The sequence below is a fragment of the Rhinatrema bivittatum genome, chromosome 4 (genome assembly GCF_901001135.1).
Source record: "Rhinatrema bivittatum chromosome 4, aRhiBiv1.1, whole genome shotgun sequence".
Classification (NCBI taxonomy): Eukaryota; Metazoa; Chordata; class Amphibia; order Gymnophiona; family Rhinatrematidae; genus Rhinatrema; species Rhinatrema bivittatum.
The window spans coordinates 64,840,164-64,867,754 of NC_042618.1; positions in this window are offsets into that span (position 1 = coordinate 64,840,164).

Sequence of the window (27,591 nt, forward strand, 5' to 3'; positions counted from 1 at the left end):
GCCAAACCAAAATATGCATTAAGAAGTCTATATTCAGAGGCATTTAGCCAGATTACTCACAAGTTATCTCGCTGAATGCTCACTTTTGAATATTTGGGCTCTTATCTGGCTAAACTTTAGCTGGCTATTTCATTATCCGGCTAAAATGTAGAGCTTCCTAAAATTTAGAGCTGTCCTATAGTTAGCTGGATAAACTTATCTGGCTGTCTTTAAAATAGCCATCTATATTCAATAGTGTAGCTACACCACTGAATATCCCTACGGTTAGCCAGATAACTTTGCAATCCGGCTGACTTTACAATAGAGCCAGTGATTGAATATGGACCACGAAATAAATAAATAAACAAATGGGGCTTCCCCAAGCCTGCCCACCACTGCGTAAAGTGACTGGAGCCTCCTCAGGCCCCTCCACGTCTCCCCCTTACAAATAAGCCTGGGCAGGAATCTCTACATACTGGGCTGAACCAAGCCTTCCTGGGGCTTCCCTGAACACCTCCACCCACTGCAAATAAGCCAGAGTCAGGAAGCCCCTACTTACCCCTTCCATAGGAAGTCTGCCATTTAGAAAGGAGCAGGAGCAATTCCCAGTCACTGCTGGCCAGTCTACTCACTCCAAAATGGTGCCATTTAGCCCTAAGACAGGCACCAATGTTTAATGGCCATAAAGCATACAAGCATAAAACAAAATGGTGCCAGTTCTCGGGGCCAGTTGTTATCATTTTGTTGGACAGCCATATGTTTGTAAAGCAGTACAATAAGATAACTCCAACCTGAGGCATCACTGAAATGGCTGCTGAGTATGGGACTGAGTTATGCAGCATTGAGGAGTTGGCTAGATGCTGTCTAATATTGACATGATATGATAAGGGCAAAAGTCCCCATGCAGCCAACTGGTACCAATTTACAAATGGTAGATGTCAGCCTGGAGCAGTAGGGCACTCTTATCCCACTAGACCACCATAGAAACAGAAGTACTGGCCTGATTGGGGGAGGATATTTGTTGGTGTTTTCTAGAGTGGGGTGTCAGAAGGTCTTTGGCAAGAGGGGTAATTTGTTTTTTGCTACAAGGGGGTGGGATGGGGGAGAACAAGAACAGGACACTTACACTGGTTTTTTTTTTAAGTCTTTTCTACTACAGGGGACACTCTCTAAGGTGAGGCCTGGGAGCATCAGGGAACATAGTTACAGCTTTTGAGTTTTAGCTAACTTTCCTGAAGATAACAGGGCTTGCAATTATTCAGGCTCTAGCGAAAGACATGGGTAGAGAGTGTAGGAGTAGATCAGTCACTGGCTAAAGCACCCCTGTGTGGTTCCTGAAGTAGGAAGTTTCAGCTTGCTTAAGGACAGGCAGCATCATAGATCTGTGTTGCATTTTGAGTTGGCAGTTGGAAGAGAAGAAGCTGTTCTTGAGTTGGGTTTTCCCCTATTCTTGGTGTGCTAGGCCTCACGGCTTAGGTTTTACACTCAGTAGGAACATAAAAACATAAGAAATGCCATGCTGTGTCAGACCAAGGTCTATCATTCTGTCTCCAATAACAGCCAGGCGAGGTCACAAATATCCGTTAGATCCCCAATAGTTGATCTATTTCTTATATTTCACTCCTAGGGAAAGGTGCTGGCTTTCCCAAATCTACCTGGTTAATAACTAATTACGGACTTTTCCTTCAGGAACTTGTCCAATCCTCTTTTGAACCCCACTATGTTAGGTGCCTTGACCATGTTCTCCGGCAGATTCCATGGCTTGATTGAGCATTGAGTGAAAAATTGCTTCCTATGATTTATTTTAAATTTGCCAGTTTGTAATTTTATGGAATGTCCCCTAGTCCTAGTGTTGTTTGAAAGGGTAATTAACCATTCCCTATTTACCTATTCCATCCTATTCATGATTTTATAAATTTCAATCATATCCCATCTTAGTCTTCTCTTTTCCAAGCTAAAGAGCCCTAATCTGTTTATCCTTTCTCCATAAGGGAGCTTTTCCATCTCCTTTATCATTTTTGTTTGTCATTCTCTGTATCTTTTCCACGTTTGCTATGTCTTTTTTGAGATGGTGTGACCAAAACTGCACCCAATACTCATGGTGAGGTTACATCATGGATCTACATAAAAGCAATATGATATTCTCAGTTGTGTTCTCTATTCATTTTCATTTTGACTTTCACCACACGCTGAGCCAAAGATTTCAAAGTATTATCCAGTGGCATAGCTCAGGCCCACCCAGTTGTTTTTTTAAATTGACAAAATTCTCTGCAGGGCCAATGGTAAGCAGCAATAAACAACAGTTACTATTAGGGAAAGCTTCTTGCAGCAGTGACAGCCAGCGGCAAAAGAGAAAGAAGAGACCTTGGTGGCAGGAAGAAAGATCAGAATGAGCAAGAGTAGTCCGCGTGGAGTTGGGAGATTAGGCTTAGCGGCAGCCTGGGCCAGGGTTAGCAGCGGGAAGATCAACAGCAGCAGATGGTTTTTGTGGCACTGCACAGGCCATTTGGAGGCTGTGTGGAGGTGAGAGGATTCAGCAGCTGTGGCAATAAGCAGATTAGCAGTGGCACATAGGCGCACGAGAGCCATGAGGGAAGATCATAAGGCATCAGCAGGGATGATGGATTCTGAGAGACAAGGCAAAGTGAAGCTACTCGTTTGGGCACTGCTGCTCTCTGCTGTAGACCAGAGCTAAGGAGACATCGGAGAGAGAAGGACACTGGCTGTCAATAAGTGTATTTGTGGGAGACTACACTGCTGCAGAGTAGGGATGGTGCTGGAGATCTCAGTGAGGCCCAAGCAGGTCTGGGGTCAGAGTGTTAAGTAGCTGAGGCTGGGTTCAGGCCTGCAGGAAGTGAGTGTGAGATAGCTGGGGTCTGGGAAGGTGAGTGTGAAGCAGCTGGGCATCTGGGGAGTGAGTATAAGGGGGCTGGGGATCTGGAGGGTGAGTTTGAGGCAGTTGGAGGTCTGGGAGAGAGGGTGAGTCTGCTGGGGGTCTGAGAGGGTCAGTGTGAGGCTGCTTAGGCCAGAGGCTTGGGGAGCTGAGTGCGAGGTTGTTGGAGCTGTGACTGTGAGATGGCTGGGGCTACTAGGCACTGTCTCTCTCTTGCTCTCGCTCTCTCTCTCTTTTATCATGGGGGCATTGAGAGAGAGAGATTCCTGCAGACAGGAGTTGAGACTTGAAAGCGATTCAGAGTCAGAAAATTTGATTGGCATGTATTGTCAGAGTAATACAAAATGTTGAAAATAAAAGGAATATGTGTGAAAAAATTATATTAGTGATAACAATATAATGAAATTAAAGGTTAAAAACGGAACAAGAACAATTCTGAGGTCTTGGCGCTATCCATATTGCATCTAATCAGCTCACATTTATGGCCTAGTGGCAGGAAGCAATATATTTTCTTGCTATAATTGCTCTTTCTCCAGGATGGACTTTTGGAATAAAAATGATATTTTATGTTTTTGGATGTAATTTTAGATATATAAACTACTTTGGGTCTCCTTTGGATTGTGGAAGGTGGTATACAAAAATGAATCTTATGTTCTCCCTTGAGTTTTTCTGCTCATTTGTCTGTGGGAAGTGTTCCTCTCTTATTTTTTGAAAATGTGCATCTCTTCTATCTATTTTGCACAGTACACGAGGAAATGTATTTCTTTTTTCTCCAGTGTTGCACTGCAGGCAGATTTTGGCTTTCTGGGATTTCCAGATTAGCTGTTATCTGCATATTTCTAATTCTAATTTGCAATCTCTTATTCTGTATTTAGTAGGGTCAATGTGTGTTTTGCTTGTGCGACCAAGGTTAAGTAATCTGCTAGTGTATTGTTTCAATATAGGGTTCTGTAGTAGTCCAGTTTCTTCTGTTTCCTAATGGGCAGTAGTTCTCCCCTATTCAAAAAGGTATGTTAAGTGCTAACATGCCAAAATATATACTTTTAGAGCAGACCCATTTATTTTCACATGGGACTATTTAATAATAAAGTATGATTTGGTGTGTTAATACAATGCATCTTTTTAATTGGAGGTCTTTAATTACCTTACAGTGTGACATTTGGGCCTGTATACCTAGTGCCCACCCATGTTAACCATGGGACCAGCCAAAATATCAGTTCTGGTGGCGCCACTGGTATTATCCACAAAGATTCCCAGGTCCTTTCCCTGGGTAGTAACTCCAACACAAAACTCAGCATCGTGTACTTGTAGTTGGGATTATTTTTCCGTACGCGTATTACTTTCCACTTGTCCACATTAAATATCTGCCATTTAGAAACCCAGTCTCCTAGTCTAACAATGTTCTTCTGCAATTCTTCACAACCCGCTGCCATTTTAATGACTCAAAACAATTTTGTGTCATCTGCAAATCTGGTCACCTCAATCATCATTCCTTTCCCCAGCTCATTTATGAATATGCTAAATAGCACAGGTCCCAAAACAGACCCCTGGGACACTCCACTACCGACCTTTCTCCATTTGGAAAATTGACCATTTGGCCCTATCTTGTATCCAGTTACCAGTCCACAATAGGACACTGCCTCTGATCCCATGATCTCCCAATTTCCTGAGAAGTCTCTCAGGGGAGACTTTTTCAAATGCCTTCTGAAAATCCAAATACACTCTTATCAACCAGCTCACCTCTGTCTGCATGGAAGGGGACATAACTTGTCTAGTAAGAGTTTCCCGGATTTTGAATAGATTTTTGCTTTTTGGAAGTTCTTCCTGTGAAATGCCTGGTTCTTGGCTCAAGGTATGGGCTTTCGGGAAGTCCTTTATCCTGCTGCTCTCCATCTCCCAACCCATGGATGGATCACTGATGACTTGGTGCAGGGGAATTCCAGTTTTTTTCTTTTTGTGAAGATTTTCTGCCACCCTTCCTGCCCAGAAGTGAGGAAGAAAAGACTCTTCCCCACTGAGTGGGGAGTTTATTAACTGAACAGAAAAACTATGAGTAAGAACTTTTGTTCATCAGGAGACCCCCACCAGAGTCTTCACCCTGGAAAAAGAAGTAAATTCAGACGTTGTGGAGGATGAGATAACTATGGGACATTCAGTTCTTTTGGGAAGGGAATTCTGCCCACATCTAGGATATTCCTGTCCACCTGAGATCCTCGCTTTTTCAAGTCCAGAAGAGTGAGATATTCCTGCAGCCCAAATACTGAAGAACACCTGAATAAATGAGTTTGGAGATCTGAGATTATAACTGTCTCAGAAAACAAGTGAATATCTTGCCAAATATATATTACTGAATATCTGCAGCAGTGAATTATGTTTGGAACACCCAACCTGTTCATCCTGCCTATTTATTTGGCACTCACATCCACTTATACACACAAGAATAAAACATTCAGAGAAGAGAGAAAAAGAGAGAGAGACCCCCTGCATTTTGTGGCCTTGGAGGTATATTCCCCTCCCCCCCCCCCCCCCCATCAGAAGCCACTGACTCCCAAGGCTGTGGGACATTGATTGAACAGTGCCCTGGGACCCTATGTGACTCCTACCTACACGGAACAAAACCAGAAGAGGAGCTTCATGATTATCTAGTAATTAGCTGACTTGCATACATTTTCATGCAAGTCAGCCCATTATCGTACTTGCATTGTCGGGAGGGGAGGTGGATAACATGTGGTATTTGAAATACATGTTATCACTGTGTTAAGATGTTGTTTATTACCACATGGCAAACACCTAATTCATATTAATAAATGATCCCCTTAGATTGTAAGACTTCTTGGGCAGGGACCTGAATTTGTGGCTTGCCTTGAACTCAGATTTGGAAACTAAAGACAAATAATAATATCTAAATCCACTCATTTTTAACTGAGTTTGGTTTTGTTATTGTGATTATGATTGTGTTTGCTACTAAACTCCTGAGGATGTAAGAGAGAGCCAAAACCTTTTTTGTTTTAAATATTGGATTTTTTTTTTTAATATTTTTTGTTTTAAATATTGGATAGATTTACAATTTAATATGAACAGTTAGAGCCAAAAACTTGCTGTAACAGGTGATATTGCATCACTGCAGGAATTGTATGTTTCTCTTTTCCATTGGTTTATTCTCCATTGCAAGATTTCTCTCATTACTGCTTCCCATTGAACTCACATCAATATTTTCCATCTTATTCACATTCCTTCCCATATGCAAGCTAAGTACTGCAGGTTGAAGTTCCCTTAAAAGCTCATTCCACTGCTGCTCTTTCTTTGATCACTAGGTGTCACTGTAAGAGAGCATGCGATCTTCTCTTTCATTACTGTGCTATAAACTCTACTTTCCAGTGTAGTGAGCAGAAGCTTGAGCAGTGCAGAGTATAAGTAGGCAATCAAGCTGGCCTTGAAGTTTGTAGTATGATTGTATCATTATTGCTATTAACAGTTGACATCAAATGTTTGTGAGGAATTCCTCAGCACCACTGAAGTTCTTACTGAATTTTCATAGGCTTATAATGGCACACCTGCCAGCTTCCCAATGAAAATGATTTACCAAAAAGTTCTGCCTGTGCACTGAGAAGAAAGGGAAAAGATGAATAGTGGAAATATTACAGTACCATACTGAATCTAATATATGTTTACTGTGGAAATAAATGATACATCCTCAGAGTTTATATATATAACACAATATAAGTTGCTTAGTTATCTCTGGTAACATGATTTTGGTGGGATATGTTTTGAAATGCTACTTAGCCAGATAAGTAGGACTTATCCAGCTAAGTGGCAGCCACTGAATATCCGGCTATGTTCAGCGGCTGCCATTTAACTGGATAAGTATTTATCCAGTTAAGTAAATAGCTGGATATCTTGGAGGCAGACAATGGGCAGATCAAGGTGGGGCAACTTATCCAGTTATTCAGCCTTATCCAGTTAAGTTAACAGAAAAAATTAGACCAGCTCAATAACATGTCTAATGTTATTTGGACATAATTTATCCAGTTAACTAGTACTTATATTCAGCAGCATAGCCATACTGCTGAATATCCATTCTAAGTGAACTGTATAATTCATATCTCGATAACTTAGATTACCATATAGCTTTGCGTATTTGGCCTGATGTGTAACTCTCATGAGGAGTTTTGATTTTACTGAAATCAGGTGGTATATAAAAAAACAAGTTAAAAAAGTATTCAAAAGATGTGCTTTGTGAGACACAGTAATCCTGCTGAGGTTCTGAATTTCTTTAGCTAGCAACTAAAAATAAGTAAGTCTGAACTTCCAACTAAATTTTATCAACAAAATAACACAACCTGTTTAGATGCTTCAAGGTTGGCTTTTTAATTTTCACTCACAGCTGTGGTAATTAGAAAGTGTATTTAATGGAGTGTCATGTTAATTGTTTTCAGAGTTAACCAATTTCTCCATTTAATTGTCAATTGATTAACCTATTGAAATGTTAAGTGAGTCAGTTTCCTTCCAGAGCAAACAGCAGTAACATATTGTAGCTTCATCAGCTGGAGGGAGCACTCATTTGCCAGTCTCAATGTGCTGGTATTTTTCTACACCTCCCTGAGCTTTTAATTAGATGAGCCAATTTTACATGTATTTGTCTGCTGGAAAGGTTATCAGTGCTGTAGCTGACCTGCAGAGGCAAGGCTGAGACAAGCAGCCTTAATAGAAAAGGTTTGCAGCTAGGGCTGGTGCACTTCATGGCTTTATAATGTTAATTAACTTGAGACTTTGCCTTCCTCACTGCTTTTTTTTTTTTTTTTTTTTTTTTGCTGCCCTTAATTATGCAATCAGATGTTTCCTCTGTCATATATATGCACTTATTAAGTGCTCATTTGCTTCTAATATGCATGCAAATTGTCAAGAGTTTCTTAAGGCTAATACTACACTATGTAGATGGAGGTATCATTAATTCAAAGATGGTGGATACCCTGCAGCTCCAATGGAGGTTAACACTTTTATTTCCTTTAGTATTGTATGTATTTATATACTATGTGTATTTATTCATTGTTTTACATTTTATTTTTAGTGTGCTTAATGTGCTTTTAATGCATTAATCTGATTTGATGTTTACTATATTATTTATGTAGTGTCAGTTTAATATGGATTTTAATATCCTGTTGTTGTGTAACACTGAGAAAGTTTGAATATTGTGGTTTATAAATGTGACATAATAATAATAATAATAATAACAATACACCTTAACCTAAAGAATAATAATATTAAACCTTAACCTAAAGAATCTTTAAAAGTTATGAGATTTTCTTAAAGAATGAACTTAAGATGTTAAGTAAGAAAACTAAAGAACTTAAACCCTATTGCATTTTATTTACCATTTCAACATTTTATATTGTGGTTGTAAATAATAATAAGAATTGCTAAATTCCTTCATCATATCATATTTTCTGAATGTTCTTTTGCAGAAGAGCTCCGTTGTTTTAGTACATGATACCCATTCTCAGCTGAGCACACATTGTCATCTGTGAATGAAAAATCAAAACTCCACATTGCTCTAGAGGATTTTCTCTCTAATAGTTCTAGCCTTCAATACATTTATTCTTGGAAGACTTTCCGAGTAGGTTAATAACTCAATTGAAAATGTTTGCAAGCAATAGTTGTATGTATATTCTAGCAGTTTTTTGGGAGATAATTTTTAAAGAAGTTATGCAGACAAATGTAACATACTATTGTAGCAATTTTCAAAAGCCATTTAATTGCGTAAAGTGCACTTACATGAGTAAATCCTATGGACAATTCAATGGCATATATTATAGCAATTTCCAAAAGCCCACTTACACGGGTGAAGTGCATTTACATGTATAAAATCCAATTTTAAGAATGTAAATGCTTTTTAAAATCAGGCCCTTGGTGTTTTTTGGTCTTGTTATGCTGCAGCTTTGGCCCAGTTGGTTAACAGATGAAGACCAGACATCTTTTCACTGCATGCTGGATTGAAATTAAAAAAAATACATGAGTGCTGACTGAATGGGTCTGGCCAAACAACAGGCCATAATATTATGCAATGGTTTAATCATAAGGCCTCAGTAATAAAGAAAAGAGCATCTAAATGGAAGGCTACATATATCAATTGTTTGTCTAATTCTCTCTTTTATAAAAAGATCTTTTGAAAAGGGTTATGAAAACTCATTAAGCCTACCAGACATAGCAAAACTCAGATTTGTACAGCAATGCTTCTAAAGAGAAATCTGCAAACTGTAGGCAATTCTTCTAGATTTTGACATTTAAAGAAGAGACTTATTTTGGTCCTCCAAAGCACATGTACTATGTTATCCTTGGAGAGTTCTTATGTTGGTGAAATAAAAGGTATCTCAGCCTTCAAAGAATCCAGCTTGCTGCAGGTCCAGTCTGGCTAGTAGAACACTGCAGGCTAAGATTTAAGGAAACTGTGCTGTTGGATGTACTGTACTTTTATTTTAATGGATGGGTAATGAGCCTTCTCTGAATCTTGGGTTTTCAACCCATCTGGAAATCGACTGACATTTGTGATGGCGCTTGAAAAGCTGAGGTGCAACTGGATCATACTTTCAGCAGTTGGGTGTTTTTGTTTCCCTGTATCTTCAATGTAAACACCTAAGGCACAGGCACACATCCTTCCCTTGACAACAGGTTCTGTCGCAGGAATGATTTTCTGGATGAAGTACGAGGACTGCCACTTCCTTTGGCATCTGTTGAAGTGCACCCTTGAGGTGGAGGCTGGTTAGGCACCATTGCACTGACACTCAGAGGCAGCAGTCCATGGTCCCAAAGAGAGAAAAAGAGGCCTGAAATTATCCCGGCCCTGACTAGCCAAATGAGCAAGAGCCTTGCCTAGAGACTGATCCAGTGTCTCTCTTCATAGCAGCAAGCAATGCCCCCGCTGAGTCATCAAGTCAGACTAAAAAAAAAATGTATTGTTTTGTTAGCACATTCCACAAACTTCCAAAAGTACTATTAATTTTGATATGGCTGTCTGGTGCCTGTCTGTGACAGGAGCTGTCCAGATCATGGTGCTGAACAGTAGTAAAATGTCCTTTGATAACCCCTGAGTCTTTTGGCTATTCTTGTTAATATTAAAGTGTATTGATTTATACTATTACAATACACCTAACAGTGGCATTATATTTGTTTTGAAGGGGGAAAAAAAGTTAAACAAAATCAAGGCAAATGCCTACTCACTCAGACTACCTGAAATCTAATATAGGACAAGAATTTCTTTATGAGTGTACAAATTATATAGAAGGATGAATGAGTAACCAGTTATTGATGTGGAGGATAAATTGAAAATTGTCACAGAGGTGGATATCCTAGTTTTTCCGTTTTTGTAAATAACTATTTGAAAATGTGAAAGTTAAAAATAAAATAAATTGTTTAAGCAGAATTTCAAGAATTTGACAATCCTTTGACAAAATTCCATTTTTTTCCAGACTTCCAAAGGAGGTATTCCACCTAGCAACTTTAAATATAGAGGCAAGCCTAGACAATGAGTGATTCACTGAAGTTACTATATCATCAATATATGTCACATTTTCATCATTTTTTCTAATAATTCTAATTTTCTTTCTACTATATATATTGAAAATGTTTCCAGTGGTTAAAAAAAAATCTAATTTTTGTTGCAGCTAAAAGAGAAATAAGTTTAAAAATTATACTATTGCCACATTTTGCCTACATTTCTCTATTTATCTTTGAGGCTACTGATGAGTTTTCCTTTTTAGCTGCTATTGCAAGATCAGGTGTTTTATAAAATAGAAATACTAATTTTTATAATTCCTCAAATCACATTCCTTAAATGTATAAAATGCAGTGTATGTTGAAGAGGAAAATAAAATGCTAAATACATGTGGATGGTTGAAATATCTGTTCCTTATGAAGGAAACAACAAGGGAATTTTTTTTTGTGTGCCTCTGTGTGTGTGTATATATATATATAGCAGAGAATTTGATTCAACTCTAGCCCTGAAAAGCTACAGAAATCAATGCTTCATTCAAGGCTATTGATCAGTGCTAAATTAATTAGACTTCAAGGATTATGGCAGTTGATAAGACAACTTGTTAATTTAGTCAATGATAGTGTTTTCCCTAAAGCAGCAAATAACCCTTCTTTCTTAGAAAAGACATCTCTATCACCTGCTGTCTTTGCTTTCGTTTACTGCAAGAATTTACATTTCATTAAAATTAAGATAATAGTAAATATATGAACAGAAAAAAAAATTAGGAAATAGTTATACAGGATACTATAATTATTAGAGCCCATCATTTTCTTTTTACCAATATACTGCAGATACTGTAGGAGAGCAGTTGTTAAGGCAGCTAACCAAGAAACAAAAAACATAACAAAACAGACCTAAAATACTGAAATGGAGACTTTTGGATGCATTTCTTTTGTTGCAATATTTATTTGGAATACTTTATAAATGCGCTTTTATTTAAATGGCTACGATCTTGCTGTTCTCTCATTTAAGCATGAAAAAGCAGGGATGATTGGTGCCAGTAACAAGCCATGGTGGTTCTGCAAACTGTGAGCAAAATGAAGACATCCCAGAATGCCCCAAACATGTGGCAGTACTTCCTGCTGGCTTGGAAGGACAAAAGGACAAAGCACTATGAGTGTAGGGGTCCCAGCAACACCTCTTGGAGGCAACAGTCTGCTATCAGCGGCACTCCAGCCCTGAGAGAATGCTAATAAGCTAGTGAAGAGCCCAGCTTTCCTGCCATAATTCTATAGTGCGCTTGAGGACCCCATAGTGTTCACTAAATAAAGACAACTAATTGAGAATTTTTTTGCACATTTTGCCCAGTGGACTTGTTGTTCACTCAATTCATTGGGAGAATGTGCCCCTACTGACAACAGAGCCTGATTGTTTTGGAAGCCTCCATGTTCGTGCTATTTCCTGGACCTAAGTCCGACTTTCAAAGTATGACAAAAATGTTTAATTTTGAAATTTTTTAATTATGTTGCTGGGAATTATTTTAATTTCTCAAAGAATAGGCTACCAAGTGTTTCATCATAAAAAAAAAAAAATTGCTGGCAGTTTCCTGGAATTAAAGCATAGGTCTCCTCTCCTGTGTTTGCTGTGGTGAGGCCTGCATTTTTGTGTCTGCAGGTGACACTTTGATTGAAACTAAAATTAATAAATCAGCTGAAAAGCTCACACCTACAGCTCACAGCAGGGCCTTGAAAACACGTTTATAAAGGAAGCTTTATGCCCTGGTATAAAGAAGGAATAAATTACAGAAGCACTTGTTGCCCTTGGACTTCATTCGGCATTCTCGTATCTTATTTTTGGAGGCTTATTGTTAATCAACAGGTTCCGTGTAGCTTTAGCAGGTGACTTTGCTATTAATCTCCCATTTGACCACCATAGCATATTAATGAGGTGAGCCTCTGGATGTGACTCTGCTTTGTACATGAGGAATTAGTTTAAAAGCTGCACTTTTTATCTCAATAGCTTGCAGTAAGCGACGTCGTAGACCAATGCAAGTAGCATTTTCTGCAGCCCGTGTAGTATTTAGAGTGTTTTACTTACATTATGTCTCTTACTGTGCCTTTCATCTCTTATATACTTATTCCCTCACTATGGAGAGCTCTTACCAGGCTTAGCAGTCCCCGTTCTTTTTTAAATGAAATAAAGAAATTATATACAAATAGCAAAATGATATCCTTTCTCATTAATGCATACTTTTATTTTAATTAAACAATTTCAGTGTTCTTTGTAGGTATGGTTTGATTTGAATAGTATGATTCTGGAATACAAGTGATTATGCTTGCTTAGCACCTCCTACACAATGAATTGATTAATTGCCCCTGCTCTCTCACACACACACACACACACACACACACACACACACATACACACGACATGTACACACATACACACACACACTCAGCTCCATGCCACCTTACACATGAAGTCTTTTACAAAGTCTGACAAAAAAATCAGCATAGGCTATCCAAATGGGTGTATAGAGACATGCTGGGTGATGGCAGTGAAGCTGTAACTCCATTAATCCAACTGCAATCCATATACATTTCACATCTGGAAGACAGGACACCATTTTACATACTTTTTTTTTTTTTTTCAGTGGGAGTATTTTCTGTGTACATCCCCCATGGCTGCAAGTGTCTAATGTGGTCCCGATTCTAGAGAAAGCCTTATGGCTGTTGCTTGGGTTTTTGACCTTCTAGTCTAATACAATGAGGTGTTTGCAGTCCATTGCAGTGAATGCAAGAAGCATCATGTGGGGATGTGAAAAAAAAAAAACAACAAAAACCCAGAAATGACTGAAAGTCTCTCTTGAAACTGAGTCACATCATTTCTCCATTCCTGGAGTTTCTTTTTATGCAATATTGCTAAAGAGTAGGGATGTGCTTTCACTTTTAATGACAGCAACATTATTGATTGACTATATGATTTCATATCATTTCAAAATTAAAATGATAGCTTTTTCACAAATATTTTTTATTTTATTTTTCATTTTAGTGTGCACTATGTCCCATAGGGAGGATAACTTTCAAAACTGTTCACGCGTGTGTATACACATGCATATGGGTGTCTACAAAGTTGTTATAATATTTCATAACCTGTTTGCAAACAATATGCACAGGTCATAAAATACAAATGTATATGATTGCAAACATGCCCACATTTGTAAAATCTGCGAGCCGTGCAAGTTTGGACTTATCTGGATAAGTTCAATTTATCTGGCTAAGTAGTGGCAACACTGCTATTTAGCTGGATAGGTCTGAAAAGTGCTACTTGTCTGTCTAAGTAGCGCTTTTCTAACTTACCAGCTATGTAAGATATCCGGATAAGTCTTGAGATGCTAATTATCTTGCTAACAGGGTCATTCATCAAAATGTGTTAGGCCGTTATCGCCCTAACGCCCACAATAATACCAGCATTATTTATCGCTTTGCAAGATGCATATGCAAATTTTTAGATTTTAGTCAAAGGGGAGGAGTTTATGAAAATGAGGGTCACTAATGCTGTGTGCGATAGCATAGCACATGTTTTTAACTCGAGGTGAGGTTTTAGTGGTGGACTAGGGTTTGGGGGCCAGTTTTATATGCACAGGCAGATGCACAAACAGCACAGGACACATCAGTAAAGATTTGATGTGATTTGGAGGGAGGAAAGATACACAAAGATGTGATTTCTACAATGTTCTCTTGCCCTAACTTAATCAAGCTAATATGTGTGCCACCCCAGAGGTGCTTTCTCTTTCTCTCTCTCAGCAGCCCAAAACAAGGAAATGCCTGTCTGGGCACTTCTCAGCTTGTGAAGTGTGTGATAAATTTAATGCGTGTCGCAGTAAAATACCTATAGAAAGTGCATGTTGTAGTAAGTGAAAATTTACCCTAACCATGCCCCTTTTTTTTCACTTTGCTATTCATGAAAATTTATAGCATTTTGATGAATCTAGGCCTACATTAGATAGCTGGATATGTCTAAAAGTACTCCATATCTGCCTAAATCAGATAGACGGATAAGTAGCACTTTTAGACATAGCCGACTATCAAATTTAGACCTAGATTCATCATTTTGCAATAAATTTCACATGAATAGTGCCTGTGATAAAAACAATGGCCCTGGTTAGGAAAGAGTGAGAGAGAACAAGACTCTTTATATGGCTCTCATATTAGTCAACTATTTATACCACTGTTAAATAAATAAATAAATAACTAGTAACTCGAGGTGAAGTTTTGGTGATGGTCTGGGGTTTGGGGGGCAGTTTTACATGCACAGTCAGATGTACAAAAGCACAGTACACATCAGTGAAGATTTGATGTGATTTAGAGTGAGGAAAGTATCACAAAGATGAGATTTGTACAATGTACTCTTGCCCTAGCTTGATAGCAACTAGGTAGAGAGTGCCCAGATCTAATGGCACATAAGTTTACTTCTGCTAGGGATGAGGTGTAAGTTAAAACATAAACAAAAAGAGCCATTTCTCAGGTTTTTAAAGGGTCTGGGGTAACTGAGGGAAGTACAGACTATCAAACCAGGTGGGTATGGAGGACCTAGCTGTTAACTGGGCAAACTGGTGGATGAACTGGTGAAACTGGAAATGGTGTGGTCATGCGCCACTTTTAAAATTCCCCAACTTACATGGTAGGAGCGGGATTTACACGCAGGGGTGCACATATTTTCGTGGTCTGGCTATTTTATAACATGCACACATATAGGCATGCAAGTTATAAAATGGCTGTTTATCTGAGTGCATGCCAATGCACACCTGCCAAAGAGGGCCCAAGCAATGGTTTGAAAGTTACTGTCCTTTGAAGAAATATTTTCTGTTGTAAATCATCCCTCTTGGAGTTTCATATCGTGACTTTAGTGTATTACAGTTTCCTTTCTAACAGAAAAGATTTGATGTTTATGCATTATTAATACCTTTCAGGTGTCTGAAAGTCGGAATCATATCTGTCCTGCATCTCCTCTCTTTCAGATTGTACATATTTTGATCCTTCAGCTTCCCCCATAGGTCTTCTGATACAGACCCAACACTGTTTTGGTCACCTTTCTCAGGAGTGCTTCCATCCAGTCTCTATCCTTCTTGAGATATGGGCTCCAGAACTGAATGCACCAAGGACCTGTACAAAGCGGTTGACTCCCTGAATTCTGCCACTGCCACTGAGTCACCGAGGCTTTTGTCTTACTGCCTCTGGAAATTTCTCGCAGGTAGCCCTTAAAGTTAGTTAGATGAAGGCCCTGATGGAATCAGCCAGTCTAAGGTCCTAGATGTGCCTGTGGTAGCAGATTGGCTGGGAACCACAGGGCTTGAATGGCATTTGCAGGAGATTGGAGTCTAGGATAGCAGTGTGGACTAGTTGAACTAGACCACACAAAGCTTGAACAGATCTGAGGAGGCTCTTTGATGGACCAGAATAGATCTTCATATGATAGCATGGATCAGGCTTTGAAGATTAGTGTGGTACTTTCAGTACCTCAAGGAGATACAGTGCTAGCAGACATTTAGTCTCCACAGGGAATGATTAAATGTTTGAAGGGGACTTTTCCAGCTGCTCCCCCAAATATCACACTTTTGGATATATGGAAGGTGGTCACTTGCACTAAGAGTACCTTGGCTGATTCTATTGGTCAATTGGGTAACTTTTTGCAAAGGAACAGTTTCCAGGTTGGGGGACCACAAAGCAAGCTAGGTGAAGTGGAGGATCTGATATCTTCCTTTGGAATACAAGTTTCTGTTTTATAGGCATTGGAAGGGGCTCATATTGAGGATAGCCTGGTTTTGCACAACAAGCTTAAGTCCTTGGAGAATGCAGCCAGAGCAGCTGCTTTATTTCCCAAGGTCTCTGTTTCAATGTATCTTCGAGATGTATTGAAAATATCAGATAGGAAGGACATGGTGCTTTCAAGAATATGTTTTATTCCACTGGCAACACATGGGGGGAATAATGCGGTAGGAGGCATGGAAACCTTTATCTCCTTTAATACATCTGTCTTTTTGGAGACATCTCAAGTTGATATTTCAATGAATGTTATGTGGTTGGTCTCATTTTGCTCAATAATATGCAAATACTTGGTGCTTTTAAACAATACCTTAAAGATAACGACTTTTTTTGTGGTCAAAAAGTCCAAGTGTTTCCAGATATTGCCCACTTCACTCAATTTAGGAGCAAAGCTTTCCTCCAGATGAGATAATGGGTTATCACTTTGGGGGCCTTTTTTTTTTTTTAAATTCCCATGCATATGTAGTGTATGTTATGACAGGAACAAGTTCATTTTTCTTGATCGTTCCCTTCTGGAAACTGTTTTGATAACTAAGAATGTGGATAATTAAATTTTCCTTGCGTGCTGATCCAAACTAGAGATTAATTTTGTACAAATGTGGCTTGGATAGCTATTTAGTAATTTTTACCTGAATGTTTTCCTTTTTCTTTTTCTCATTCCTTCCTCACAGTAATGTGGACTGTCCAAAGCCTGATCCGCGCATCAATCAGGGGATGCGTGAATATGTCGGGCCGGTGCACACCGAGCAGATTTTAAAAGCTTCCCGGATACGCATGCAAATGCCACTGCATACACAAATGAAAAGTTTTAAAAGGGGTGGGGCATAGGCGTGGTCTGAACAGAGCATGGGAATTTCGGAATTTTGAGCTGAGGCGCGCGCCAGGGTCCCCGGCTGCGTAATTTTATTTCTGCTATGGATGACGTGTAAGTGATAAAACAAAAAAAACAAAAAAACAGGCAGATCAGCGGGGTTTTAAAGGTCGGGGCTAACAGAGGGGAAGAAAAGCTATTAAAACTAGAGGGGTTTGGAAGACCTATTCCTTAACTGAGTGAACTGGGAACAAACTGATTTTAGTGGCAATGGCGTCGGTGTGCATACCTTTTAAAAAAAAAAAAATTTATGAAGTAGAAATGGGATTTGTGCGCACAAGCGCATGCCCACTTACAATTAAGAGCACATGTGCACATGGCCATGCTATGTTGTAGCAGGCACGCATATACGCGTGTATGTTATAAAATAGCTGAGTCCCTGGGTGCGGGCCAACAAATGCACGCACATGTGCTTTGTGTTATTGTGACATAGTAGAGCTAGCAACATAATTAATCATTTATTTCCAGGGCTAGCAGCATCTACCAACGGTTACAGAGCAAAGTCACAAACCTGGAGACCCCTAGTTCAGCTTACCTGTCTGCCACGTGTTGTTTGACCCTGAATAACATATTTACCCTCCCTCTGCTAATGCTTTATATGATAAGCTCTTTTGTAAACAAACATCATAACTAATGAATTATATATACTGCTATATATATAAATATGCATTGCTATATATAAATACTAGACCCTCTTGCTTTTACCAAATTTATTTTCAAGGAGGGCAATATGCAAACGTTTTTCATATGGGTAAATGAATGTTTACCCATGTACAATGCAGTTTGAATATTGCCTACTCATTGTGTGGGTAAAATTATGCATGTTGTTTCAAAAAGTATGTAATTTTACCTGCATTAAAAAGTAGGCAGGATGTTACAGGCTGGCTCCCATGAAAAATCTTCAAGGCTGTAACCCTCCCAGGAAAGGAGGTATTCTCAACGGTGGCCCCTACGATGGACATCAAGGACTTCGTGGACCTTATAAGTGGTGTCGGTCTCTGCGACCAGCGGGGGAGGTGCAGGACCTTTCGTGAAGGCCAGGATAGGACCATAGGTTTTAGGAGTGATACGTGAAACATATTGTGGATTCCCAATGTAGGCAGCAGCCGAAGTTGGTAAGTTACTGGTCTGACACGACGAATGATTGGAAAAGGTCCAATATATCTTGGTGCAAATCTCTGAGAAGGTATCTTGAGTCGAATATAACGGGTGTTTAACCAGACCTTCTGGCCAGGAAGGAACTCAGGAGCCAAGCGTCGATGGCCATCAGTAGATCTCTTGGCCCAGGAAGCGGCTTGATGTAAGCGAAGATTCGTCTGGTTCCAAAGTGCCTTGAGGTCATTGGCAGTAGCTTGCGCAGCAAGAGAAGGCACTGACAATGGTATGGGTAGTGGAGGTCGCAGTTTTTCTCGTAAACGATGAAAAAGGATGATGTACCTGTGGCAGTGGCAATGTGGGAGTTGTGGGAGAACTCCGTCCAAGGAAGAAGCTCCGACCAATTGTCCCGATGATCATTTATATATTTGTGGAGGAAGGACTTCAAGGAGCGGTTTGTACCCTCGGCTTGTCCATTGGCTTGAGGATGGTATGCTGTTGTCAAACTGATGTTAATGCCAAACGTTTTACAAAGGGCACACCAATATCTAGCGATGAATTGTGGGCCTCTGTCAGAAACAATGTCCTTGGGTAAGCCGTGTAGTCAGAAGATGTGTCGAAAGAACAGGTGTGCCAATTCGGGTGCAGATGGTAGGCCCAGTAATGGAACGAAATGGGCCATTTTGGAGAATCTGTCAATTGTTACCCATATGACCATGTGGCCTTTAGATGGTGGCAAATCCACGATGAAATCCGTGGAAAGTTGTATCCACGGTTCTTCAAGAGCTGGAAGTGGCTGGAGTAATCCCCAAGGTTGCCCTGTTGAGCGCAGGTACTGCAGGATTCAACGTATGCTTTGACATCAAAGACCATAGTGGACCACCAGAAGAACCACTGAAGCAGCGCTAAAGTTCACACTCGCCCTGGGTAACCGGAAAACTTAGAGTCATGTGCCCACTGGAGGACTCTTTCATGGAGTCGACAGGGAACCACAGTTTTCCCAGTAGGAACAGGATGAGTAGCCAAAAGAAAAATTCAGGCTGGGTCAATAATATGACCGGGTTCATCGGGTTTGTCTTCAGGTTCAAATGAATGTGATAGGGCATCTGCCCAGAGATTTTTCTCTGCCGGGTGGTAGCGAAGCTTGAAGTTAAATCTGGAAAAGAACAGAGCCCATTGAGCTTGACGGGCATTGAGACATTGGGCTTGGCTCAAGTGTTCCAGGTTTTTATGATCTGTGAACACTGTAAATTTATATTGGGTGCCCTCTAGCCATGGGTGCCATTCCTCCAAAGCCAGCTTGATGGCAAGTAACTCGCGGTCTCCAATGCTGTAATTTTGTTCTGCAACAGAGAATTTGCATGAGTAGAAAGAACACGGGACCACAGATCCGGAAGCAGAGCGTTGGTTCAGGACTGCCCCGCTCCAATCGTGGAGGCATCTACCTCAACCAGGAAGGGGTGATTAGGGTCCGGATGATGGAGACAGGATCCAGTTAAGAAAATCTCTTTGAGGCGATAAAAGGCAGAAATAGCCTCCGGGGTCCAGTTTCGGGTGTTCTGACCCTTACGGGTTAAAGCTGTAAGAGGAGTCGCTAACATAGAGTAGTGCGGTATAAAGTGGCAGTAGTAATTCGTGAATCCTAGAAAACGTTGAAGTGTCTTCAGGCCCACGGTTTGTGGCCAGTCTTGGATTCCTTTTAGTTTCACAGGATCCATTGAGAACCCTTGTTGTGAGATTATGTACCCCAGAAAGGGCAAGCTGGATTTTTCAAACAGGCACTTGTCCAATTTCGCAAACAGATGGTTCTCCCAAAAACATTGAAGTACAGTACGAACATCGGTACAGTGCATGGCCAGGTCCTTGTAGAAGATAAGAATGTCATCTAGGTATGCCACAACTTTGATGTACAAGAGATCTCTGAAGATTTCATTAATCACTCGGTGGAAAACTGCAGGTGCGTTACAAAGGCCGAAGGGCATCACTAAATATTCGTAATGTCCATCTCTGGTATTGAAAGCAGTCTTCCAGATGTCATCAGGGCAAATACACACCATTTCTAATCTTTCCTTCATATCAAAAATACTAGAAAAAATTGTTCACAAACAATTATCTGAACATTTAGAGGATAACAACATCCTATTTCCAAATCAATTTGGTTTTAGGCAACACCTCAATACGGAAATGTTATTAATATCACTCACAGCCACTGTTTTAAAAGGTTTCATTCAGAGATATCTTCTTATTTGCTTGATGTATCGGCTGCGTTCGATACAGTCAATCATGACATTTTATTCACCATTCGCTTCCTAATAATTCTTAATATTTTGTTTGCTTATTTGAATGCCGCAGCACACTGAATCAATGATTTCAATGTATTCTTCACTATGATGCCTAGATCTTTTTCCTAGGTGGTAACTCCAAACATGAAACCTAACATCGTGTAACTACCGCATGAGTTATTTTTCTCTATATGAAATACTTTGCACTTGTTGAAGTTACATTTCATCTGCCATTTGTTCGCCCAATCTTCCAGTCTCACAAGGACCTCCTGCAATTTACCTCTATCCACTTTTGATTTAATTACTCTGAATAATTTTGTGTTATCTGCAAATTTGATAACCTCACTCATTGTTCCCCTTTCCAGATCATTTATAAATATATTAACAAGCATTCCAGAGACACTCCACTGTTTATGACTCTCCTGCTGTTTCCTGCCTTTTAATCAGTTTGCAACCCACAAAAGTACATTGTGTCCTATCCCATGACTTTTTAATTTTTGTAGAAGCCTCTCATGGGAGACTTTTTCAAACACCTTTCAAAAATCCAAATAAACAACATATGATGGCTCTCTTTTATCCACATGTTTATTAACCCCTTAAAAAAGTGTAGCAGATTTTTGAGTCAAGACTTCTGTTGGGTAAATCCATTTTGGCTGTGGCTCATTAAACCATATTTATCCATATGTTCTGTGATTTTGTAATTTACATTAGTTTCCATGATCTTTCCCAGCATTGAAGTCAGGATCACCAGTCTATAGTTTCCCAGAGCACCCCTGGAGCCCTTTTTAAAGATCACGGTTACATTGGCCATGTTCCAGTCTTCAAGGTACAATGGATGATTTTAATGATAGGTTACCAATTACTAGTAATAAATCTGAAATTTTATTTTTTATTTCTTTCAGAACCTTTAGGTGTATACAATCTGGTCCAGGCAATTTGCTACTCTTCAGTTTATAAATATGGACTACTACATCTTCCAGGTTTACATGATTTGGTTCAGTTCATCTGAATCATCATCCTTAAAAACCATCTCTGGAATGGGTATCTCCCCTATAAACACCGAAGCAAAGAATTCATTTTAGTCTTTCTGTGATGTCCTTATCTTCCCTAAGTGCCCCTTTAACCCCTTGATCATCTAATGGTCCAACCAACTCCCTCGCAGGCTTCCTGCTTTGGATATAATTTTACTATTTTTTATTATGGGTTTTTGCTTCTATGGCCAGCTTTTTTTCAAATTTTCTCTTAGCTTGACTTATCAATGTTTTACATTTAAGTTCTAATGCTTATGCTTTTTCCAGTTTTCTTCAGATGGATCCTTCTTCCTGTTATGTTTGGTAGTCCACAGGTTGCCCCCGTGAACTGCCGCACTCATCTTCCTGGCCAGGCCTTCACTGACTCCTGACGTGGCCGAGTCCTTCCTGCTTTTTCATGGTAAAATGCTCACATGGCGACATGCTGCCAGGGACCCACGTGGCAGGTCACCACCAACCGCAACTGACCACACTCCTCCTTAGGTGCACACTTCTGACGTCGCTGGATTTAAAGGGCCCATGGTGGGTAAAGGCCCATGATGCCCTTGGATGACATCACATGCCTAGGCCTATAAAAGGCCCTTGCTAGCATTTGTTCACTGCCTCAGCAACAGGACCCACTACTCCTGAGTACAGCATGTTGATTCCAGTGTTCCTGTCTTCAGACTTCATCCAGCCTGTCTTCAATCCTTATCCAGCTTGTCTTCTGTCTTTGTCAGCTTATCTCCAGCCATGCTTCTGCTTTTTCTTGTCGTCATCTTCCTGCCTTGCCTATCTGTTTTTTGTCTCTTCCCTTGGACAGATATTTGGTTTTGACCTTGGCTTGGATCTCAGATGCTGCTGACCACTGCCTTCCTGCCTTTGACCATTGCTTGGATCTAGCACATGCCTGCTTGCCTCCTTCTTATGACCCAAGCTAACCATGGACCTTCACTTCATCCACCAGCAGAGACCTCACCTAAGTCCTGTTGGCCCCAGTATCCAAAAGCTCAACCCAAGGGGAATGAGGGCTGTTATAGATGAAGGTCCTGATGGGTCTCTCCTTCACCTGTGTCCACATGCCGACAGTGGCAACCTGCAGGACACCTCCTTTCAGGTAGTACCAATCCCACCTCAGTCCAAGAGTCCATAGATGTAACAGGCTGCTGAGGCCATGGACCCAGAGGACTTAACTTTGCTGAAGACCATACCTGGCATAGCCCGCAAGCTTCAAGATCAGAAAGGCACCCTGGAGCTCCTAGCCACTGCGATGAATTGGCTCTCCATTCATTTGTATACTCTTACCACTCCAACAGTGCTGTCTTCACTTGTACCAGTGCTGCTACCCCTTGTAGCACCCAGTCAGCCATTGCATCAGTTGCCAGTTCCACCCCAGTATGCTGAGAACCCCTAGCAATGACAGGGATTTTTTAATTAGTGCAGAATGCACTTCCAGTTACAAGCTCCACTATTCTCCGATGACCAGGCTAAAACAACATACATTCTCTCGCTGCTTGATGGAACAGCACTGGCTTTTCCTTCTCCCCTCTTTTGCTCGACCTGCAACAGTACCTAGAACACTTCCATAAGGTCTTTGAGGAACCTGGTCATGCAGCATCAATGGCATCAGACTTTCTTCATCTCCACCAAGGCTCCCAAACCCTGGCAGAGAATGTAGTAGAATTTTGAACCTTGTTATCTGAGCTAAACTGGCAGGAGGACAGTTTTGTTGCCATCTTCCTAGAAGGTCTCTCTGGGAAGATCAAAGACGAGCTAGCAGCCAATTTTTAGAGGCTCTCATAGCTTTAATATGCAGAATCAATCGTTGTTTGCAGCAAAGGGCTCAAGAGACCCATTCAGCAAGAAAAGTCTTTTTGGCACCCTGGTTCCAGCATCCACTCTCACCTCTGGCTAGCATATCCTCAGCCTCTCGTTCCCCAGAAGAGCCAATGTAGCTAGGATGCTGCCACTTGGCACCAGGAGAGAGGCTCTGATGCAGCTAGCAGATCCTCTGTCTGTACTTTGCACTCGAGGCCACCTCTTGGCCCAATGTCCATAGAAGCTGTAAAGCTTCAATGCCTAGGGTCCATCAGGGAGATGACCCTAAGCTATACCATTCCAACTCCCCAACTACTACTGTCTATCACGCTGGAGTTGGGTTCCAATACTTTTCTCCACCCAGGCCTTTGTGGATTCTGGTTCAGGAGGAAATTTCATCTTAAAGGAACTAGTCAACCAACTACAGATTCCCACAGTCTGATGATCTCTCCATTGGTATTTTCTTCTGTGTACTGAGATCCACTTCCAGGGCAGGTTGTAATAACTACAATGCCCATGATCCTACACATTGGTTTCCTGCAACTAGAAAAAATCTGCTTCCATGTGATCTCCAGAGCGATCAATCCCATCATTCTGGGATTACCATGGCTCCAACAGCATCAACCACACTTGGACTGATCTGCTTTACAAATCACTCGATGGGGCCATGGGTGCAGAGATTCCTACTTGGTGCCAGTGGAACCTCCTCATTCCATGACCATGGCCTCTCTACTCCCAGGACTTCCTCCTCAGTACACAGACTACAAGGAAGTTTTTTCAAAAAAGAGTGTGGAAGTATTACCATCACATCGCATGTATTTCTGTGGCATTGAGCTCCATCCAGAAGCCATGCCCCCAATTGGAAGGATGTATCCCCTCTTGCTACTCAAGACTCAGGCCATGTCTGACTACATTCAAGAGGATTCAGAATGTGGATTTATCCACCCATCCTCTTTCCCAGCAGGGGCTCAACTCTTCTTCGTTGCAAAGAAAGTTGGATCCCTAAGGCCATGTATAGACTATCAGAGTTTGAACAACATTACCAAGGATCATTATCTATTACCTCTAACAGTGAAGCTCTTCTACTGCCTACAAAATTCTAAGATATTCTAAAAATTGGATCTCAGGGGTGCATAGAACTTTATCCACATCAAGGCTGGTGATGAATGGAAAACTGCATTTAACACTCGTGACAAACATTACGAGTATTTGGTCATGCCCTTTGAGCTTTGCAACCCTAGCAGTTTTCCAGAAAATGGGCAATGAGATATTTCAGAATCTACTATACATCTATGTGGTTGCATACTTAGATGTCATACTAATCTTCTCCCAAAACCTGAGTTCCCACCGAAGAGATGTTCATATCATCCTTTAGCATCTGTGTGAGAATAAGCTTTATGCTAAACTAGAAAACTGACTCTTTCAACAAGAGGATCTTCCCTTCCTTGGGTACATTCTCTCGCAAGATGGGTTTTGGATGAATCCTGCCAAAATCAAAGCCATCATAGATTGGCCTTGCCCTGTGGTGCTTATGACTTTACAAAGATTCTTAGGGTTTGCTTATATACCACCAGTTTATCTCAAATTACTCTTGTCTGGAAGGTCTCCTTACTGCCCTTACCTGCAAGGGCACTATCACCAAAGACTGGCCACCTGAGGCTATTGAGGTGTTTCAGAAATTAAAGCATTCCTTTGCTAACAAGCCATGCCTGTGTCATCCAGATTCAACATGACCCTTCATCTTAGAGGTATATGCCTCTACCCTGGGGGTAGGGCTGTCCTCAGCCAATACACTCCAGAAGGGGTATTTCATCCATTTTCCTTCTTTTCTAAGTAGTTCTCTCCAGCTGAATGCAATTACAGCATTGGAGATCAAGAGCTCTTTGCCATTAAACTAGCTCTTGAGGAATGGCACTATCTACATGAGGGAGCCCAACACTGTATTAATATATACCCAGATCACAAGAACCTCAAGCAATAAACCAAGCTCAGCAGCTTAATGCAAGGCATGCCCATTAGTCTTTGTTTTTCGTATGCTTCAATTTTGAGTTATGATATTGCCTGGCACTCAAGAACCAAAGGGCAGATGCTCTCTTGCTTCTTCCAGACCAAAGATGTCCCAGAACCTTCCAGGCATATCATTGACCCTACTGAGATACTTCTAGCTACTACGGTATCCGTCCCTCCAGGGAAGACAGTTGTACCTTCCAGGCTGCATGAAAAGGTGTTAAAATGGGCTCGTGACTCCCATGTTGCAGGTCAGTCTGGGCAGGCACGAACTCTTGTATTGCTTCAACAATATTACTGTTGGCCACAAATGAAGAAAGACATCAACGCCTATGTTGACTCATGTACCACTTGTGCACAGCAAAAAGCACTGTATGGCTAACCCTGGGGGCTGTTAGAGTCATTGTCCACCCCCTGGAACCCTGGACCAACTTGTCCACAGACTTTATCGTGGACCTCCCCATCTCTAATGGAGCCACCATGATTTGGGTAGTGATTGATCAATTCTCTAAGATGGCATACCCTAAGAATCATTACACTCCATGTCTTTCACCTGCATGGCATGTCAAAGCACATACTATCAGATAGAGGAGTCCAATTCACTGCAAAGTACTGGTGTTCTCTTTGCCCAAAGTTCAGTATCCCACCTGACTATCCTACAGCCTATCACCCACAAGGCAATGGGCAAGCGGAGCACACCAATCACACTCTCAATACTTTCCTGTGCTCATACATCAATCAGTACAAGGATAACTGGGCCGCTCTTTTACCTAGGGCTGAATTTTACCATAATACTCATGATATTGCACCTATAGGCCCCCTCTTCTTTCCAATTGGTCTACGTAAAACAACCTTTGCCTCCTCTGCCACTACCTGTGAAAGTTCCTTCACCAGTAGCTCAACTCTCTGCCCAGGAATTTCATGAACTATGGGATTGGACCAATTATTTGATTGAGAAAGCTGCTATCAGAGCTAAAAAAGCTGCAGATGCCCATATGAGACCAGTCTCTTAGTTTAAGATAGGAGAGAAGGTTTGACTGAGCACCTGGGGCTGGATTTTAAAAGGGTTTATGTTCATAACCGGGTCTATGCGAGCACATGTAAGTTCCGGGGCTTTACAAAAGTCCGGGGCGGGGTGGGGCAGTCGGGGACAGGACAAGGGCACAGCGGTCTGGGGGTGGGACGGGGCCAGAGGCCTCCGACAGAGCAGCCATTGCCACTGTGTCAGAGGATCGCGTGCCCAGAGGCATGCGCAAAAGGTAAAATAAAAATTTTGGGGGGTTAGAGTAGGGCTAGGGGGAGGAAAGGTTAGTGGAAGGGGTAGGAAGGTCAGGTTAGGAGGAAGGCAATGGGGGAAGGCAGCGCAACTTGGCGCATGCAAGGTGCACAATTGTGCACCTCCTTGCGCGTGCCGACCCCTGATTTTATAACTTGTGAGCGCAAGTTATAAAATCGGGTGTACATGTGCACGTGCCGGGTAGCGTGCGCACATGTACGCCGCGCGCGCTCCTTTTAAAATCTACCCCCTGGCATTTACACCTGAAGCTCCTCTCTATGCACCCAACTATCACCATGTTACATTGGTCTTTCGCTGTGCTCAGGCAATTGGGCCCTAACATATACCAACTGAAGCTACCAACTACATTGAAGATCATCAACATATTTCATGTATTACAGTTAAAGCCAGTAGTATTTTCATGGCCCTCTAGAGTGCTGCCCGAATCACAGGATGTGGCTGTTGACAAAGATGTGGTGTATGAAGTCCAAGAGGTTTCATATTTATTTATTTATGTATTTACTTATTTAAAATCTTTTCTATACCATCGCTAAGTTATATACCATCGCAACGGTTTACATGTATCCCACCATAGGGGTAAGAAAATTAAAGATCTAATTTTGTGGAAGAACTACGGCTCAGAAGAAAATTCTTGGGAGCCAGTCACCAACATCCTGGACCATAACCTCTTAAGACTTTCACCTGTGGTTCCCCGAGAAAGAAAGAGTCTCATGGAGTGGGCTTAAGAGGAGGGGTACTGTTACATTTGGCAGTCCGTGAGCTGCCTCCACAAACTGCCGCACTCACCCTCCTGGCCAGGCCTCCACTGACTCCCAACATGGCTGAGCCCTTCCTGCTCTCTTTGTGGCAGAACACTGTGTTCTGACGTGGTGACACGCTGCCAGGGATCCACGTTGCAGGATGCTGCCAACCACAACTAACCACACTCCTCCTTAGGCGCACATGCGCAGATGCACCCGATGTCCCTGGATTTAAAGGGCCTATGGTGGGAAAACCCCTGTGGTGCCCTTAGATGACATACATGCTTAGGCCTATAAAAGATCCTT